The 19118-nt window shown below is 42.6% G+C and overlaps 1 non-coding gene across 1 annotated transcript; it reads left to right on the forward strand.

Annotated features, from left to right (window-relative positions):
* Positions 1-18268: 18268 nt before the first annotated feature.
* On the forward strand, positions 18269-18455 carry LOC131400789 (U2 spliceosomal RNA). The gene has a single exon (XR_009217455.1). It is a non-coding gene; the product is annotated as a U2 spliceosomal RNA (small nuclear RNA).
* Positions 18456-19118: the final 663 nt, after the last annotated feature.

Here is a 19118-nt window from a genome sequence, read left to right on the forward strand (position 1 = left end):
GATGGAAAGAAGAGACGAAAATGATAGTCAGGAAGGAAACATGCCAGGACGGAATCACCAAGTGGATATGAGAGGAAAGGAGCTGGAAGAAGAAAAATTAACTCCAAGATTTGGGAGAAAGTGGAGAGTGACTGACGACAGAAATGGTAAGATCGACAAGAGCGAGATAAGATAATACATTTGGACATACTGGTTTGAAGAACTGGTGGAGAATGTTTAATAGGCTTTTGTAATGTAGTGCTGGAACTTAGGATCAAAGTTAGGATAGAGGAAAAAGCCTTAAGCCAAAATAATAAACCTCAGAGACTGAAATTTAAAGCATCAATGCGAAGGTTGGAGGAATATGTCAGGGGGAGGTAATCTTTCTTAGAACTTCTAGAATAACAAAGGGCTCATGTCTAGTGATCCATATTTGGTAATACTTTCTTTATAATTTTACAACACCAAAGTCTCAGGGTCAAAAGACCCTTCTAGTTAAAGTTTTCCTGATTTTCTGCTACATTTTCTACACAGATTTGTCTTAGGGTTTTACAATAAATTTTATTTTTCCTCACAGTTTATAAATTTTCACTTACTTTAGGTGATCTATTTTTTTACTCTAGCTGTCCTCTGGCCAAACTATGTAAGTGTTTCAGTCTGTCCTACAGCAAGTTCTTTGTCCTCATAACTCTTTTATTTTTTAATTGTGGTAAAATACACATTACATAAAATTTACCACCTTAACAACTCTTTAAATGTACAGTTCTATGGCATTGTTTATTCCCATTGTTGTCCTACCATTACTACCATCCATCCTCAGAAGTCTTTTTATCTTGCAAAACTTTAATATACCTATTAAACAATAACTCCCCATTCTTCCCTCCCATCAGTCCCTGGCAACCACCATTCTACTTTCTGTCACTATGAATTTGACTACTCTAAGTACCTCATATAAATGGCATCACACAGTATTTGTCCTTTTTTGACTGGCTTATTTCACTTAGCATAATGTCCTCAAGGTTCATCCATGTTGTAGCATGTGTCAGAATTTCCTTTTTTTTTAAGGCTGAGCAATATTCCATTGCATATATATACTACATTTTGTTTATATAGTCATCTGTTGATGGACACTTGGGTTGCTTCCACCTTTTGCCTATTGCAAATAATGCTATTATGAACTTGGGTGTATAGATAACTCTTTGAGATGCTGCTTCAATTCTTTTGGGTATATAGTAGATTATATGGTCATTCTATGTTTAATTTTTTGAGGAACTTCCATACTTTTTTTCAGTGGATGCACCATTTTATATTCCCACCAACAGTCCACAAGAGTTCTAATTTCTTCACATCCTCACCAACACTTTTTGTTTTCTGTTTTTGTTTTTTTTAACAGTAGCCATCCTAATAGGTATGAGGTAGTATCTGATTACGGTTTTGATGGGCATTTCCCTCTGGAATAGTGGTATTGAGCATCTTTTCTTGTATCTGTTGGCCATTTATATGGCTTCTTTGGAGAAATGTCTATTCAGGTCCTTTCCCTGTTTTTGAATCAGGTGATTTCTTTTTTTGTTGTTGAGTTATCCATGTAACCCTTGATTGTTGTGTTTCTCTAAGTACTTTCTGTCTTCTTCCTCCTTCTAATTTTTTATATTTTGTCAGCAAAGTATGTAGCTTCTTAGAACTCTGTTGTGTAGTTTCAGTATTCATTTGGGTTTGAAAACAAACAGCCAAAAACAAAAAGAATGAAAGAAAGCAAAAGAAATATAGTAGCTTCCACCTGGAATCTGGTGAATTATTACATATTTCACAAGCAAATCTTGTGAAAAGGAATTATTTGACTCAGGTAAGCTGAAAAGTATAGAGGTAGAGCTGATTAGCTAATTTATTTATTTTACTGAGGAAGATTAGCTCTGAGCTAACATCGGTTGCCAATCTTCCTCTACTTTATATGTGGGTCGCTGCCACAGCGTGGCTGACAAGTGGTGTAGGCCCACTTCTGGATCCAAACCCATGAACCCAGGCTGCTGAAGCAGAGCATGCTGAACTTAACCACTATGCCATGGGGCTGGCCCCTGATTAGCTAACTTAAAGCTTAACACACGGCTCCAACAAAGTCACCAGGATCCACCTCTTGGCTCTGCTTCCTCTGAGTCTATTCCATTCTGAGACAGCTGTTCCCAGTTTGGTTTTAAGATGACTGCCAACAGCAACTTTCTTCTTTTTCCTCCTCCTCCTCTGCCGCTTCCTTCTCCCCCTCTTGTTTCTCTTCTTCAGTAAATTTTATTTTAACATAATTACAGATTTACAGAAGAGTTATAAAAATAGTATAAAGAATTCCTGTATATCCCCTGTAAAGGAAAACTCACTTCCTGTGTGTCTCCTTACTCTCACACTACCACCATACTTCACTTCTGACACCAAGTGTGCGGTAGTTTTTCCACACATTAAGCAATTCTGCGATACTGGCTGGATGTCCTACAATTTCACTCAATTCTGACACTATCTACGTAAGAGATAGTGTCAGATCCCACAGGTTAAGGGCTCAGTCCTACAAGTCTGCTCCATGCTTTTCAGACTCCAATCTCAATTCCAGGTTATCACTTGTGCTTCTGACCAACTGGCTATAAATTGGAGATTCCCACAACCCCCTCCTCAAGTTTAACTACGGTTGTTAACTTTTTATCCCATTTGCTTTATTATTCTTTTTCTTGTCCCCAACTTTATACTTATATTATCTGTGTGCGTGAGTGTGTGTGTGTATAATATAATTTTTTCTGAACCATGGGAGATGGTTCAGATGTGATGACCCTTTATGTCTAAATACTTTAGTGTGTATTACCTAAAAATAAGAATATCAACCACAGTGCAATTATCAAAATACAATGATCAGGGCCGGCCCAGTGGCTTAGCGGTTAAGTGTGCGCGCTCCGCTACTGGCGGCCCGGGTTCAGATCCCGGGCGCGCACCGAGGCACCACTTCTCCGGCCATGCTGAGGCCGTGTCCCGTATACACCACTAGAAGGACGTGCAACTATGACATACAACTATCTACTTGGGCTTTGCGGCGGGGGGGAAGGAGGAGGATTGGCAATAGATGTTAGCTCAGAGCCGGTCTTCCTCAGCAAAAAAAAAAAAAAAAAAAGAGGAGGATTAGCATGGATGTTAGCTCAGGGCTGATCTTCCTCACAAAAAAAAAAAATACAATGATCAAAATCAAGATATTAAACTTGATATAATACAGCTAATCTACAGACCTTATTCAAATTTCACTAATTGTCCTGATAACATCTCTTATAGGAAAAGAATTATGAATTGCATTCTGTTGTCAGCCTCTTTAGATATGGCTAAATTCCACTCCATAAGGTTGTAACATTGTGCATTCCCACAGCAATGTATTGTAGTAGTAGCTCTATTCTTATTCACATCTGATGAGAAAGAATGGGTCCAGGTGACTCACTAATAAACTCAATTTCTTGGAATTGAGTCTTTTATGCCCTGATCGGTCTGATTTGGGCTTCGTGTTCTTCCCTGAACCAAATACTGTTGTCAGGGGAAATAGGCTGTGCTGACCAGCTTAGCCAAGGTCACATACTACTCCCTAGGAGCCCGTGGGTAGATTCAGGTTCACCTGAAGCGCTGGGCTCAGAGTAGGGGAGGGGTGATTCCTCAAAGCCAAATTGGGGTACTGTTTCTTCAGAACAGAGCGGACTGAAAGCAATAGCAACAACAATATCCAGTACATTCGCCCCTTAATGGATGCCCAACATACACATATAAACCAAAACAACGAATGCCTACTGTGGTTGGCAAAAGAAAGACAGATATATCAAAACTAGAGCACAGGTAGACTCCAACCTAATTTTTCATCGTCACGCAATAAATATTTTAATCTCTGTTCTTTTATTCATAGCACCACTCTAAGGGAGAGATTTTGGTCCATCTACCGCCTCTGTTTTATTTTGTTTTGTTTTTCAGTTTAATCAATTCTCACAACAACTCTAGGTAGCAGCAGGAAATTGCATATTTATACTATTTTTGAAAAGTATGTACTCAAAAATAAAAGTATGTACATACTTGAAATAATTTCACTAAATGTTAGTCAAGTAAATAAACTTTTTTTTTTTTTGTTCCTAGTGAACATGCTCTCTTCACCCAGCAAAAGGTAAACCTGAAGCCATTTCTTTACAAGTCTGGTGCAGACAAACTACGGAAGACATGCCTCAGGAAAAGAAGGCAAAGGCAGATCAATTATTTCTTTAAAAGCAACTGATCTGACTTTGAATTGGGAAGGCATGGGAAGATCATGTGAGGCTCTTGAGTGATGCTGGCTACTTTTCCAGAAAATTCCTTACCCCAAAGTAAACGGCAATTATCTTGGAACCCATTTTTGCCTATATTCTGTCTGTAAAATTGGATTAAAATGTGGAAGAATTTTGAAATAAAACAGAAACAGAATGGGACAAAATAATCCCTAAAACCTCTTAAAAAAAACAAGTGGTCAGAATCAATTTCTAGGATTCCCGTTGGCAACTCTGGATGTTTTCATTACAAACCAGAGGAACTGCTTTGATAAATAGCCTCCATGTCTGAAGGCTTTGCCTCCAGGTCTTTTACTTGAGAAATATTCCACAATGTATCTTCATTATTTTATAAGGCAAACAATATCTCCAATTTTCTCTGTTACTGTCATTTAGTCTAGAGGCTATACTTAATTGACCCCTTCTCCCTCCAAAAATAGAAGTAAAGTAATTTAACCACAAGGAAATGTCTTAAGAGGGATTCTTATTAGAGATTATTTATGCATTCATTTAAATGTTTATTAAGAGCATCTGGGCTGTAGTAATGAACCAAAACAAAGGCTCTGATCTCATGAAACTGGATTCTAATAAGAAGAGGCCTGTGATAAACAAATAAATACATAACATCTGCTGAAGATAAGCGCTATGAGGAAAAATAAAGCATCATAAGCATGCAAAGGGCAGGTGGCGGGCATGTGTTCCATTTAGGTAGGGTGATCCTGGAAGACCTCTCTGATAAGGTGACATTTGAGCTGAGACCTGAATGAAGTGAGGGAGTGACACATGAGGTTATCTAGAACAGGAGTTTGCAAACTTTTCCTGTAAGGGGCCAGACAGTAAATATTTTTGGCTTTGCAGGCCATACTCTCTGTGTTGCAACTACTCAACTTTGCCCTTGGGGCAAGAAAGCAACCATAGACAACAAAAATGAACGGGTGAGGCTGTGTTCCACCAACCCCTTATTTATGGACAGTGGAATTTGAATTTCATGTACTTTTCATGTATCACAAAATATTATTTTTCTTTTGATTTTTTTTCTAACCATTTTAAAATGAAAAAACATTCTTAGCTCAGAGGCCATACAAAAATAGGCTGTGGGTTATGTTTGCTGACCCCTGATCTCTGACCTCGATCTCAAGTAAACACATTCCAGGAGAGGGAACAATTAGACCCCGAAGCAGGAGCGTGTGTGGCTGACTTGATGATAGAAAGCAACGGAAATGTCCACCCAGAGGCATCAATTAGTAGTCATCATGGGAGAGAGCCTCTACATTCATTCCGAATTATTTTCATCTGGATATGTCAAGCTTCTAACTTTAAGCATCTTCATGGCCAAAATTTGTTGTACATTGGACTCCCTTTAGAAGATAGACACCACGTTTCAGAGAGGTGGGTGGATCTGGAGAAACTTCTTAGAGAAAATAGGTTTTGAACTGGTTTGGCTTTGAAAAATGGACAAGGTCCAACAGATGGGCCTGGACAGGAGGAAGAAAGAATATTCTAGTTAGAGGTATAACCTGAATAAAGGCCTGAAAGTGGGAGAGTAGCATGTTGTGGATTACACATCCTGGCAATGCTGCTCCAAGTACTCTGTGTGTGTGTGTGTTGCATATCCTTATACCTTGAAACACAAGCCTCTAAACAGTGGTTCTCAAATTCTAGCCTGCATCAGAATCACCTGGAGGGCTTTTTAAAACCAATTGCTAGACCCCACCCCTACGGTTTTTAATTGAGTAGGTCTGGGGAGGAGCCTGAGAATGTTCATTCCTCATATGTTCCCAGGTGATGCTGAAGCGGCTGGTCCTGGGACCCCACTTGGAAAATCACCGCCCTCCAGTGTTGTCTGCTACAGAGCAAGGGTGGTATTTAGCATCTTCTGTTACCTGACCTTCAAAATGGGGTTGTACCTGAGACCAGCTATAAAATAAAATCGTGCCAGGCCGGTTGTGGACTTTCTTATGCATGACTTCCCTTCTTCTCCTGCCTCCTTTCCTGCAACTACCCAAAAGGGCTTACAATTTGTAAACATGTTTCATGTGGTGCTTCTGCTTCCAGATTGAAAAAGTCAGAGAGACATATTTTGCCATCAATGACAAACAAAGCAATCATATGGAGTGGCATACAGCACATCCTAGGGTGTCACCAAAGAGAGACAAAGGAAATTGGAGACATTTTGGAATTGACTCACACAGTGAGTCTGTGTATCTTTTTCACAAATTAAAGGCCAGGATTAAACAAATTCTCCAGCAACTAAGAATTTCACAATTAAACTTCCTATTTACAGATACTATTGATTCTTTGTCTTGACCATTCTCTTAGAGTGACAGCTAGACAAAACTGAGCAGCATATATTTCTTTGAAATCATTTACTTGCACCAAATTTCCAAGGATTAGCAAAAAATCTGAAAGGCAGGCGATTGGAAGATCAATATGCTCCAAAGAAATATGTTTTTTAAAATGGAAAATACCAAAAATAATGTCTCCTTTATGTTCCAAAATTAAACAGTGAAAGGTGAGGTGGAACACACACACACGCATATTTGAAAGTGGCACTTCAAAAATATCCAAGTTAATATTGAACTAAAATCTAATTAAGAATATGGAACAAAAACTCAAAGTTTGAACGATCAGAATAACTTATGTGTGCTGAGCTTCCTGCTGAGCAGTCCCTGCTAAGGGCTAAGGCCACGTCCACAGATTCTACAGCCTGACTGGCTAAGGTTTGTGTCTCACAACCCTGTTCCCACACCCCCAGCTGTGGTTTACCGGGCACTTCATTCAGGGGCGACCCATCTCAGGCTGGTCAGCAACCTATGATGTGGCCTGGCGAGACCGGGTCAGCTAGCTGTGAGAGCTAAGTAAGGGCTCACTGTGGACCATAGGCAAGGTGAGGGTATGAAGAAGCCAAGTTGCAAAGAGAGGAGGACAGAGTGGACAGACTCACAAGAAAGAAGCAGAGAGGCCATGAGTGAGAGATTGTGTGGCTGCTAAGGGAGAAAGGGACAGGCTTGTCCGGATGGTTCTCTAGTCCCAGTACACATGTATCCTTAGAGTCAACTCCCTTTTCCTCGAAATGACTGACTCGTGGGTTTCTTTAAAGGAACCTAATGCAAACAGCTGCTGTTTCTAGTTACTACCATTGTTTCTAATTAGGAAAGCAAGACGTGTTATTTTAAAACATTCCAGCTTATATACTGGGGGAAAAAAAAAGGTTTTGAAGCAGGCATGTATCTAGGTTTTGTGAGGCCTGAAGCTTATGCAGATTGAGTGGCCAACTTTAAGAAAAATAATGCCGAATTACCCGTGAAAAATAGGTATAGAACCCTAGAAGAGGCCCCGTGCAAGTGAGGGGCCTTAAAGCCTGAGCTTTATTAACTTCATGGTAAACTCAGCTCTACTTAGAAGTGAGAACATGATCCTAAGGGGCAATGTGACCTTCGACACTTCTTTCTCCAGCAATAACCATGTTTAATTGAAATAAATAGTGGCCCCCAGAAAATTTTATTATACTACCCTCATGCTGTACTTCAGGGTTTTTAAGCTGTGGCTGATGAACCATTCCTGAGCACAACTAGCACTTTTTAAAGGATTAAACAGAATAGGATAGAGAAGAAAACATCAGGGTATAATAGTTATGATGTAAGGATAACTACTGTCCTATGAGACTTTTGTTTCAGTTTTATAAATATATATGCCAGTGATTCTCAAACTCTTTCATCTCAGGATCTCTGTATACCCTTAAAATATAGAGGACCCCCAAAAGTTCTTGTTTATGTGGGATATATCTATTGATATTTACCGCATTAGAAATTAAAACTGAGAATTTTAAAATATATTTATTTATTATTTTTTGTATTAATAGCTGTTGTGGTCTCCCCAAGGTGGCAGAGGAACCCAGCAATTGGCACGATGAGCGGTATGTCTAGGTGGTAACCACCGCCGAGGGTCTCTCTTCTCTTGCTTTGGCTTGCTAAATGGCTCTCTTGCCTGCTGCCAAGCCTGTGTTTTGAGCCTCTGCCTGCTGGCCAGCACGCTCTCTGAGCTGTGCTGCTGCCTGCTGGGGAGCCTGCGCTTTGAGCTGTGCTGCTTGGGGCTGCGTTTGCTGTGTTCTCTGTTACAGATATAACCAACCTAAGTTGAAAGTTTCCATAATTGGTGCTTAACACCTGGAGACTGGGATTGAGGCCCTTTTAAAGTAGCCCTGGGCCATGTGTCTCAGCATTTGCCAGATGCTACCATGCTGGAGGAGGTCACCTCTCTCCAGGCCCCTTGGTTACCTGGGGAGCTCCTAGGGATGGATAGAGTGAATAGCAATGGGAGTTTGAACACTTTGCAGACAGCACTGCCATCATTATACGTGATGGAGCTCACTGGAGAGCTGCTGCTTTTCATCCCTTTACTGAGGCATCCCTAATTAAGGATGGGACACAAGGGTCAGCACAATTAGCTGGACTTCAGGCAGTCACCTTAGCACTGGCCCCTGGCCAACAATTGGCCCCACCTGCACATTTTTACAGATACTTGGGCCATTTGTTGCCAGTGGTCGGCCATCTGGTCCAGCCAATGGCAACAACAATTCCCTATCCAAGGTCGCATCCTTATGGATAAAGAACTCTGGGAATCTGCTGCCTCACAGACACCCAAAATATAAACCAAAGTCACACATATCTCTGCACATACTAAAACTACAATATGAGGGCTGACCAAGACTCTTCTTATCTTTGCAGTTCCAAACATTATTGATAGTAACCAAGGCACACATTTCATTTTGCAAAATATGCAATGCTGGGCTCTTGAACAGGCATTAAACAGAATTCCCTAACCACCCTCAGGATACAGGTTTCCTAGAGCACTGTAATGGCTTTTTTGTTTTAAGTTCAATTTCAATTAAATGAATCAGGGCATATTTCAATTATCAGTCAAATATCAGGGGTGAATTTTAATAATGAGTCTGACTGCATATTTTGTTTTGAGTGCTAACATCTTTCAACCTCTACTCCTTACCTTTCCCTCTTGCCCCACATCTGAGAAGGCAATAAGAAAGCTCACGAGCTCCCTCCCTTGGTGCCAATAGAAAGTTCAAACCACATAAGATTTGGTCCAACTGAGGGAACCTCACTCCAACCAGTCCCACCCCCTAACTGCCATAAAACTCCAAGCCAGTCATCTCTCCCTGCTCTCTCAAGCCATTTATGGACCTTCTTGGGAGCCTGCCTTGCTCTTCCCAGAAAGTCTCATTATGTAAGTAAGAAATTTTTTCATGCCCTCTTGATGCATGTGTGGTGTAACAGTCTCAACAGCTGAGCCAAATTTTGGATGTGGGGTCCGTATAGTTCCATGGAGTAATCTCAACAACAATAATAATAAACCCATTGCATGTTAAGCAAAGAAAAATTTTTAATAAAAAATAACTATTTTTAAAAACAGGAAAACATTTAGTGACAAGAATGGCATTTTTAACATTTTTGAAAATCTCTTTAATGCCTAGCTGAGGAGAAGACACTTTGATTCTCATATTTACTGCTTCTTTCAGTCTGTTGCAATATGTTATTCTGGTTAAACTGTTTGAAGAAAATTCATCCTTACTATTATGTAGCTGGAAAGAGGAAGAATATTTTAATAGCATCTTCAGATAATTGTGGCTGTTTTTGATACTACCCCAAAACTTGACAAGTGGTAGTTTCCTAAGTTGCAATGTGGAATTTGAAACCATACCAATGAACTTTTCATACTCTGCTACATTAAAATCCCTTTGAATGAAACTTTTACCCATGCATGGGTTTTTAACATCATCCATTGATCATTTGGAAAATATTGATTAACTGAGTTATGCAAATCTTAGAAAAGTTGACATATTTCATTATGTAATATTAAAAAAATCACCTTTGTTAATATGACTATAGGGGCTGGCCCAGTGGTGTAGTGGTTAAGTGCACGCACTCCAGTGCTGGAGGCCCGGGTTCGGATCCTGGGCGTGCACAGATGCACTGCTTGTCGGGCCATGCTGTGGCAGCATCCCATATAAAGTGGAGGAAGATGGGCACGGATGTTAGCCCAAGGCAAGTCTTCCTCAGCAAAAAAGAGGAGGATTGGCATGGGTGTTAGCTCAGGGCTGATCTTCCTCACACACACACAAAAAATGACTATAGATCTTATCAGAAAAGTCTTTAAGTATTGGGAAACTGTCAAGCTCATGGTGGTGGGTACAAGTTTTCCAAAATTATAATTTTTACTTGAAAGCTGAAATTTTATCATTGGCAACAAATGCTGTCAGTTATTTTCCTTAAAGCAGCGGGCTCACTTCATTCATTTTCAAGGAAATGCCTGCCAAATACTCAGGTGTGAATAAATCTAGTTTGTCTCTTAGGTGTTCTTTCAGAGAGTAAAAATGGTGTTCCATGAAAAATGCAGCTAGTTCAGTTTGCAACTCAAACAACAGCTCAAGTGCTTTTCTTGGACAACCTTTGTACTTCAGTATGCAGCAAAAGGGTTTTAAAAAGATATGTATGCAAGGATCAAGATTTGATAAAATTAATGACTTTTTACTGCTTTATCAAGGACATTCTTAAATGATACCGGCTTTTTAAAAAATTGCCAGTGCCTGGAGATGAAGAATGCAATGACTACTCATACAGTTTGGTGCCACTGCCTTGATTGATGCTGAGGCCCCAACAAATTTACCACCACAGCTTTCACCATCAGTCAACACAGTGAAACAGGGAAATAATGTCTAATGCTCAGAGGCAGGTGGTAGGAGGTTGTGAGAGGAAACAGCATTTTAGACAGGAAAAAGCAGGAGACCAGGAATCTGGAGTCGAGGGTTCTAATCTGGCCCCTGCGTTACCCAGCACAGATATTTACATGTAGCAGAGAATCAATAAATATTTTTTAGGTGACTGAAGAACTATGTGACCTTGGGAAATTACTTAGCCTCCCTGGGGCTCAAGTGGCTGTAAACTAAGGCAAACTAGATGATCCTTAAGGCTCCCAAATGGTGATGATTCCATGTTGTTTTGCTTAACATAAAAATTAACCTGTTAGTCAGGTGGCCCTGTCACTCATCTCATTCCTTCACTAACTTAGTGAGAGAGCTTTCATTCCTTTCCAAATTCAAGAAAACATCAGGAGTTTTGTTTATTTTTCCCAGCTTTCCTAGAAACAGAAAATCCTTTATAGGTATACTGCCTCCTACATTTGGAAATGTACAAGTAGATATTGGTGGTGAAGCCCTAGAGGATGCTCCCTACAAATGTGCATTTCTGTAGGGGAGCAGAGCACATGGATAATTTGACATGCCAATTCACCTGTGGAGAAGAATATCATTTTCTCTTCTTTTTAAATTGGTGCTCAATGGTTGGCATCATCCATTAAAATCCTTATGAAAGACCCCAGTTTGTTTGGAGCTAGGTGAAGAGAATGAGTCCAAATCAAATGAAAAACCAAGAGGTATACAATTAAGTAGAGAAAACATCTGTACTGAGTTGACTAGTGGCCCCTTCCCGCCCCCAATTCATCTCCATCTGTAACCTGTGAATGTGACCTTATTTGAAAATAGGGTCTTTGCAGATGTAATCAAGTTAAGAGGAGGTCATACTGGATTAGGGTGGACCCTAAATTCAATGACTGGTGTCCTCATAAGTAGAGGGAGATTTGGAGACAGAGAAACAGAGACACAGACACAGAGAGAAGAAGGTCATGTGACCACGGAGGGGAGGTTGGGGTGATGCAGCTGCGAGCTGAGGAAGGCCAAGGATTGCCAGCAACCACCAGAAGCTAGAAGAAGCAAGGAAGGGTTCTCCCCTACAGGTTTCAGAGGGAGCGTGTCCCTACTGACATCTCGATTTCAGACTTCTGGCCTCCAGAACTGGGAGAGAATAAATTGTTGTTCTAAGCCACCCAGTTTATGGTACTTTGTTTCAATAGACCTAGAATACTAATACAGCATCTTAAAAAAGCTTCCATTTGAGAAAAGTCAGTGTCACTAATTATGAATAGTTCTTAGACATCTCTAGGCCTGAGGGTGTGTGTTTGCTGGAACCATTGCCTGGTGGCTATGACCGTTAATTGAAGATATCAGTTTTAAAAAGATAACAGTGAAAACCCATGTCATTTAAGTCAGGGAGGCCTTATAGGTATAAGCTGTGTTTTTCAGACCCAGGCCGTGGGCTCCAGCTCCCTGGAGAGAGCCATTTTCTCACATAATTTTAGGAGACCCCAGAGCAGGGCCTTGACTGGGGTGAGGCAAGGGGGGCAGTGTGAGTGCTTGCCTAAATGCTGTGCCCAGCGCTTGGCCTGACTGTACACCAGCCTGCCCCAGAGTGCTCACAAGTGTGCATGAACAAAAAGACATTTTGAAGCCATGCCAAAGACACCCTGGATGAGGCTTCCCTGGTGGGCAGATGGAATCTGCATTCTTGAAACTCCAGGTGACTCTGAGGATGAACCAGGTGACAGGGGGCAGGGAGTTTGTCACAGCCAGGCCCAGAAATATGATTCAAAATATTTCTTTTTGCCTTACACCTGCTACATTAAAATGAGTTTAAAAAGCAAATACTCCAAGGAAAGTTTACACAGTATCATAATTTGTAGCAGGAGAACATTGAGGATCTAGCAAAGAGGAGAAGTTGAAAATGAGAAACAAATGAATTAAAGATTGAAGGGTATGGAAGGTAAAAGAATTAATGAGATTCCATTTATATTAAATGTCCACAGTAGGCAAATCCATAGAGACCAAAAGTAGATTAGTATTTGCCAAGGGTTGGGGAGAGAAGGGAATGGGGAGTGAGTGCTTAATGGGTACAGGGTTTCCTTTTGAGGAGATCATAAAGTTCTGGAATCTTCAGTAGGTGAATGGATAAACTGTGGCACATACGGAGAATGGAATATTTTTCAGCACTAAAAAGAGCTATCAAGCCATGAAAGGACATGAAGGAAACTTAAATGCACATTGCTAAGTGAAAGAAGCCAATCTGAAAAGGCTACATGTATGATTCCAACTATATGACATTCTGGAAAAGGCAAAACCATGGAGACAGTAAAAAAAAATCAGTGGTTGCCAGGGGTTAGGGAGGAGGGAGAGATAAATAGGTGAAGCACAAAGGATTTTTAGGGCACTGGAACTGCTCTGTATGATACTATAATGGTGGATATGTGTCACTATAAATTTGTCAAAACCCATAGAATGTGTGACACCAAGAGTGAACCCTAATGTAAATATGGACCAGGTGGCTCTAATGCCTTGGGAGCCTATTAAACAAACTGAAACCTAAGCCAGAATCAATGCACTTGAATCCCAGAAAATGAAATTCAAGACCAAACAGCCAACTGGGCTATCCCAAATAAGGCAACCGCTCAAGCCGAAGCCAATCAAATAATTGCTTTGCTTTGCTTCTGAGTCTTCTCTATAAAAACCTTTCTCCTGGTTCCTGTTGGTGGAGGGCTCCTAACTACTTTTGGTTCAGTACTGCCCAATGCAAATTGATATTTGCTCAAATAAACTCTTCAAAATGTTAATATGCTTTAGTTTGTCTTTTAACAATCACTGTGTGCTGGGTGTGCAAATCACAGTTGGGAAGTACAGCTCTAATACATCCTCCAGCTCCAGGATGCTGGGACAAAAGTGAAGACAATTCAACAGAAGGCTCAGAGGAAGTCTCGGGTTGTTAACTAGGTATCCTGAATCCACAGACACTTTCTCTGCCGGCCTACTGAGAGATGGCACTTATTTTTTCTTTTTTGCACCTTGTTTTTTTCACTTTACAATTTATTTTAGAGGTATTTCCGTATCAGCACATTCATAATGACTGCTTTACAGTCTTATCGCAGTACAGTTAGTTTTGCTATAAGAAAACACGAATACGGGGCCGGCCCCCGTGGCTTAGCGGTTAAGTGCGCGCGCTCCGCTGCTGGCGGCCCGGGGTTCAGATCCCGGGCGCGCACCGACGCACCGCTTCTCCGGCCACGCTGAGGCCACGTTAGCTCAGAGCCAGTCTTCCTCAGCAAAAAGAGGAGGATTAGCACGGATGTTAGCTCAGGGCTGATCTTCCTCACAAAAAAAAAAAAAGAAGGAAAAAAGAGGGGCCGGCCCCGTGGCTTAGCGGTTAAGTGCGCACGCTCCGCTACTGGCGGCCCGGGTTAGGTCCCGGGCGCGCACCGACGCACCGCTTCTCCGGCCATGCTGAGGCCGCGTCCCACATACAGCAACTAGAAGGATGTGCAACTGTGACATATAACTATCTACTGGGGCTTTGGGGGAAAAATAAATAAATAAAATTATTAAAAAAAAAAAAGAAAAAAAAAAGAAAACATGAATACGTTCCAGTGCAATTGATACGTTAAAGAACTATCTGAGCAGAATGATAGTTTCACATTTGCTCATGAGTGATTTCTTCTACAGGAAATGCTAAGTGAACACAGAAAACTGCACCCTGCTGAACTGAGCCACGGAAGGAATCCACAAGCCTCACACAGGTGCACACCTCAAACATCCTCCAGGGACCACAGTTGACTGCTGTGTTATGAGCCACACCCTGGCAGGAGATGTGGCACTTTTAATGAAATGATTCCACTCTGGGAAGAAGAGATCTGCATTTTCTTTTGCAAACTAAATGCCTGAGCCTCTTTTTTGGGGGGTAGCTCGTTCCAAAACACTGCAACAGCAAAATCACAAATAGTTGAGACATTTAAAAAGACGTTAAAACTTTTCAAATGCAAGAGAATCACACTTCCTTCTGACATTACAAAGATTCTGAACTCTTACGTGGGAGGATCTGATTAGCACAACTGGGGAAAAAGAGTGACAAAACTGTGTTGCCAGGAGGTGGCGCCTGGCGTGCAGCTGGGAGCCTGGCAACCCAGAAGTTCCCTTCTGGAAAAGTGAGGCTGGTGAGACCTGGCCTTCCGGAGAAGTGAGGTTTTCCTAGTGAGGCTGGCAGCAAGGAGACTGAGAGCGGAGTGGGGTGGGGGGCGGAAGATCTTAGAGGCCCAACAGCAAACCAGAAAACTGAAGAACGACTTTTTCCATCTCCCACTCACTCCTCAACGTAAGTGAGTGGTTCTCAAACTCCTCAGAGTGTACCAGAGGCACCCCAGATGTATTGGAAATGTAAATGTGATGATGGACCCCAACCCAAAATTCAGATCTACAAAGTCTGCATTATAAGAAGCATCCCAGGGGGTCCTGATGTGGTGTGGTTCCTACGTCACAGCCATAATTATTTTAGAAGCAAACACATTTTGCAACTCTACATTTGAGCACAATAATAACTGACATTGAATCTCACCTCTCAGTTTACAAAGGGCTTTCACATCTAAGGTCTTATCTGAGACTCAGAATTACCCTTCTATAGAGGTGGAAACTTCCGAGGAGTCAAGCCAGACTGCAACCAAAGCCTCCTGCTTCCAAATCCCATGCCCTTTCCTCAGCCCTGGGCATCCTTTCCAGGGCCTCAGGCCAAATCGAGATCAGGCATGGGTTCCTTAGTGGTTCTCAAAACGTGACAATCAGATCACTGGGAAGGTGTTACAGGTGCAACTTTGGAGGCCCCACCCCAGGCCTATGGACTCAGAGATTCTGGAGTGGGGCCCAAGAATCTGTGTTTAACAGGATTCCCAGGTGATGCTGAAGCTTGAGAACCACCGGGTTACCTCCACCAGACCCTAAATCCTAATGGCATCCCCAGTGTCCAGATCTCCACCACGCTGCTGAGCGTAGGCAGCAGTTGGAGAAATCCTGGAGGCTGGAGGGGGTTGGAGAGGTGGGCTAGGGCAGGCCTGTTTCTAAACCTTTTCCTCTATTCAAACATAAGCCAGTGTGAGCCAGCCCTAATGGCCTAGGGGTTAAAGTTTGGCACGCTCCACTTCAGCACCCCTGGCTGTGTTCATTCACGGATGCAGAACCAAACCACTGGTGTGTAGCCATGCTGTAGCAGTGGATCACATAGAGGAAGTAGAATTTACAACTATATACAACTATGTACTGGGGTTTTGGGGGGGGGAGGGAAGAAAAAGGAGGAAGATTGGCAATAGATGTTAGCTTAGGACGAGGCTTCCCCTGCAAAAAAAAAACGATAGCGAGTTTAAAATAAATAAATAAATAAAAGAAACAAACAAACAGTGCCTTGGGGCCTGCCTATTTTTTTCTGCTTCTCAGCATGGCCACAGGCTGCCGGTATTTCCACCCTTCTTCCCAGAAAGTTTATCTGATATTAGATAAACTTTATCAGAGCCTGCTTGGTTCTCAGCCCCACCCCTTCCCTCCCTCCGGCCATCTGGACGCCGCAGACCTTCAGACCCAGCCCCAGCTCAGGTCCTGGCACAAGCCGCCGGCTGGAAAGAGTGCCAGCCCCACCCTCCACGGACTACATCCTCCTCGTCTTCATCCGCCTGCCCGGGTTGCTGCTGCTGGCTCTCACACACTTCTAATCTTGGCTGTTTAGCTCTTGAAAGCTGAGAATTCCCTGCTTCCCACGTGGAGATATCTGACGCCTTGTCTTGCCTGCTAGCCAGGCTCAAATAGCTCTTTTGTGACAGCCTTCCTGGTACCCACCCCACCCCCTTTCCAGGAAAAGTGAACCAGTTCTTGCTCTGGGCTCCTGTGGCACCTCAAACTTACTTCACAGCTTTTACCTCACTGTGTTATAGATCTATTGACTCTCCTGAAATTCTTTCTGGATTCCCAGTATCTATGTCTGTTTCTGGCCCAGAGGAGGGCGTCAGTAAATGTTCTGTAGATGGAGTAAAAGTTTGATTTCCTCCTCACCACAGGTAGCCATCGGTGTACCGTGCTTTATGCGTCTGGGTTCGTCGTAAGTGGAACAGCAATGTGGGTGCTCAACAAACGAGGGTGGCTGAGGAATGGAGGTGAGCCAGAGCACAGATCATTGCCTTCTGGGTCTCTCCTATATTAGGCTGACCCTCGCCTGCACTCTCCACTCCTTTTACCTTTGGGGACCAGAGCAGTGTCCTTGGACCCTTCTCTCCAAACCTAGGCTTGCAACTCCTGTCAACTCTTGAGGTAACAGACCCCAAGTGGGGTCTCGATAAGGAGAATAAATAATTTATCACCCATATTTGGGCACTTTGGAGAGTGAAAGGGGCAGTATTAGCAATGACACCTTGATAACAGGAGTAAGTGGAGAGTGTCACAGGCAAACCGAGAGACGTGTTCACCCCGTTTCTGAACCACACGGTTGCCTGGGCCCACTCTCATTCAGGCCCTGGGTTGGCTAGGCTGGGCCCAGGGAGAAGCTGGCCTGGGAACAGTGACAGGGGTCTCATGGCAGAGGCAGACAGCACTTTCCCATGGAAACTAGTGCCAAATTTTGAACTGTGGGCAGCTCTGCTTAGAAAAAAATTAAATTTCAAAGGTCTTATTTGACCTCCAGCTGCCTCCGTTATCTCCCCATTTTTGGCACTTCCTCTACTTTCTCAATGGGCCACCCCTCAGTGCCCCTTATCTCCTGTTTCCCCAGATGCTCAGGGACCAGGAAGCCACCTGACCTAACTGTACCCCCACCCTGACTAGTCTTCAGTTAAAAAGAATTTTCACACGCTTATCTCCTTTGGGCCACACAGCAGCTTTCTGGGAGGAGGGGTGCTCGGAATGACGGGATGTCTGTCACAGGGACAGAGGACACAGCAGGGGCAAACAAAAGGAAGTCTGTGTGTATAAACATACCCTCTCCCTCACTGGGCCGTCTTGCACATGATTAAACAGAATGCTCGCCATTTACTATCTAACTGCATCAAATTAGACGGTGAAGTTATTCCCATGACAAAAGGATTCCCCATATTTCAAAAGGGTTCCTTTAAGAGGCAGCTTCTCATGTGTGTACTTACAGACGGTTAAACGCTTAAGCGAGGCAGAAACCGAAAACTGAAGTGTTCCAACTTGCTGCTTATTAAATATAACTAAAAATCAAAAGAAAGTTAATCTGCATTTATGATGCTAAAAAAGTATTTTCATACATTTATCTTTAAATGGTCATTTCATTGCTTCTCGGCCTTTTGGCTAAGATCAAGTGTAAATGGTCATTTCACCAGTAATATTTTTTACTTTACTAGGTAGGAAGCTAAAATGTGAGATGTCCTGCTTAATGTTGGGCCCAGGGAGAGTCAGGTGGCTGGCCCTCATTCACACAGCTAGAAGGAGGCAGACCTGGGACTCCAACTCAGTCTCCCCAGGACCACATGGCCTCTCACCCAGGGCCACCTGACCACCCACCTCCAGCCTCCAGCCTATCACACCCACGGCCACTTCCTTGAGTCTCTTCTGGTCAGCCAGAGTGGGAAGAACGCCGTCTCAGCAGATAATCCTCTATGTGCTTCCCCACGCATGACTGGAGACTCAGCCCAGGACACACCCCTCACTCACCATATCTGTACCACACGCATCTTTTCCTCTGAATGTGCTAAGCTCCTTCCCACCTCAGGGCTTTTCCCCATGTGATTTCCCTGCCTGGAAAGTTCTTGCCCTTACTGGATTGTCTGCTGACTGCCTCTCTATATATACATGCTTTTTAAGATCCTCTGTCTGGTTTACAACTCTATCCTCAGCACTTAGTAGTACCTTGCACATAATAAGTACCTGTGAAATGATCCAGCCTTTAGGTGTTCTTCCCTGTCATGCTGCAGAGAAACTTCTATAGCGACTCCTGAACTAGGAAAGCTTCCAATGCCACCACACAGTTTTGGATTTCTCCAGAATTCTGTTATCTTTGTACAACCATGAAATTAAAAGCCAAGGGGACATGTTACTAAGCAACTATGAACATTCTAAATAATTGTTTACAAACAAAAGAGACAAGTAAAATTTCTGTAAGATACTGAATTTCTAAACAG

This window comes from Diceros bicornis, chromosome 3 (assembly GCF_020826845.1).
Source record: "Diceros bicornis minor isolate mBicDic1 chromosome 3, mDicBic1.mat.cur, whole genome shotgun sequence".
In the NCBI taxonomy this organism is placed as follows: domain Eukaryota; kingdom Metazoa; phylum Chordata; class Mammalia; order Perissodactyla; family Rhinocerotidae; genus Diceros; species Diceros bicornis.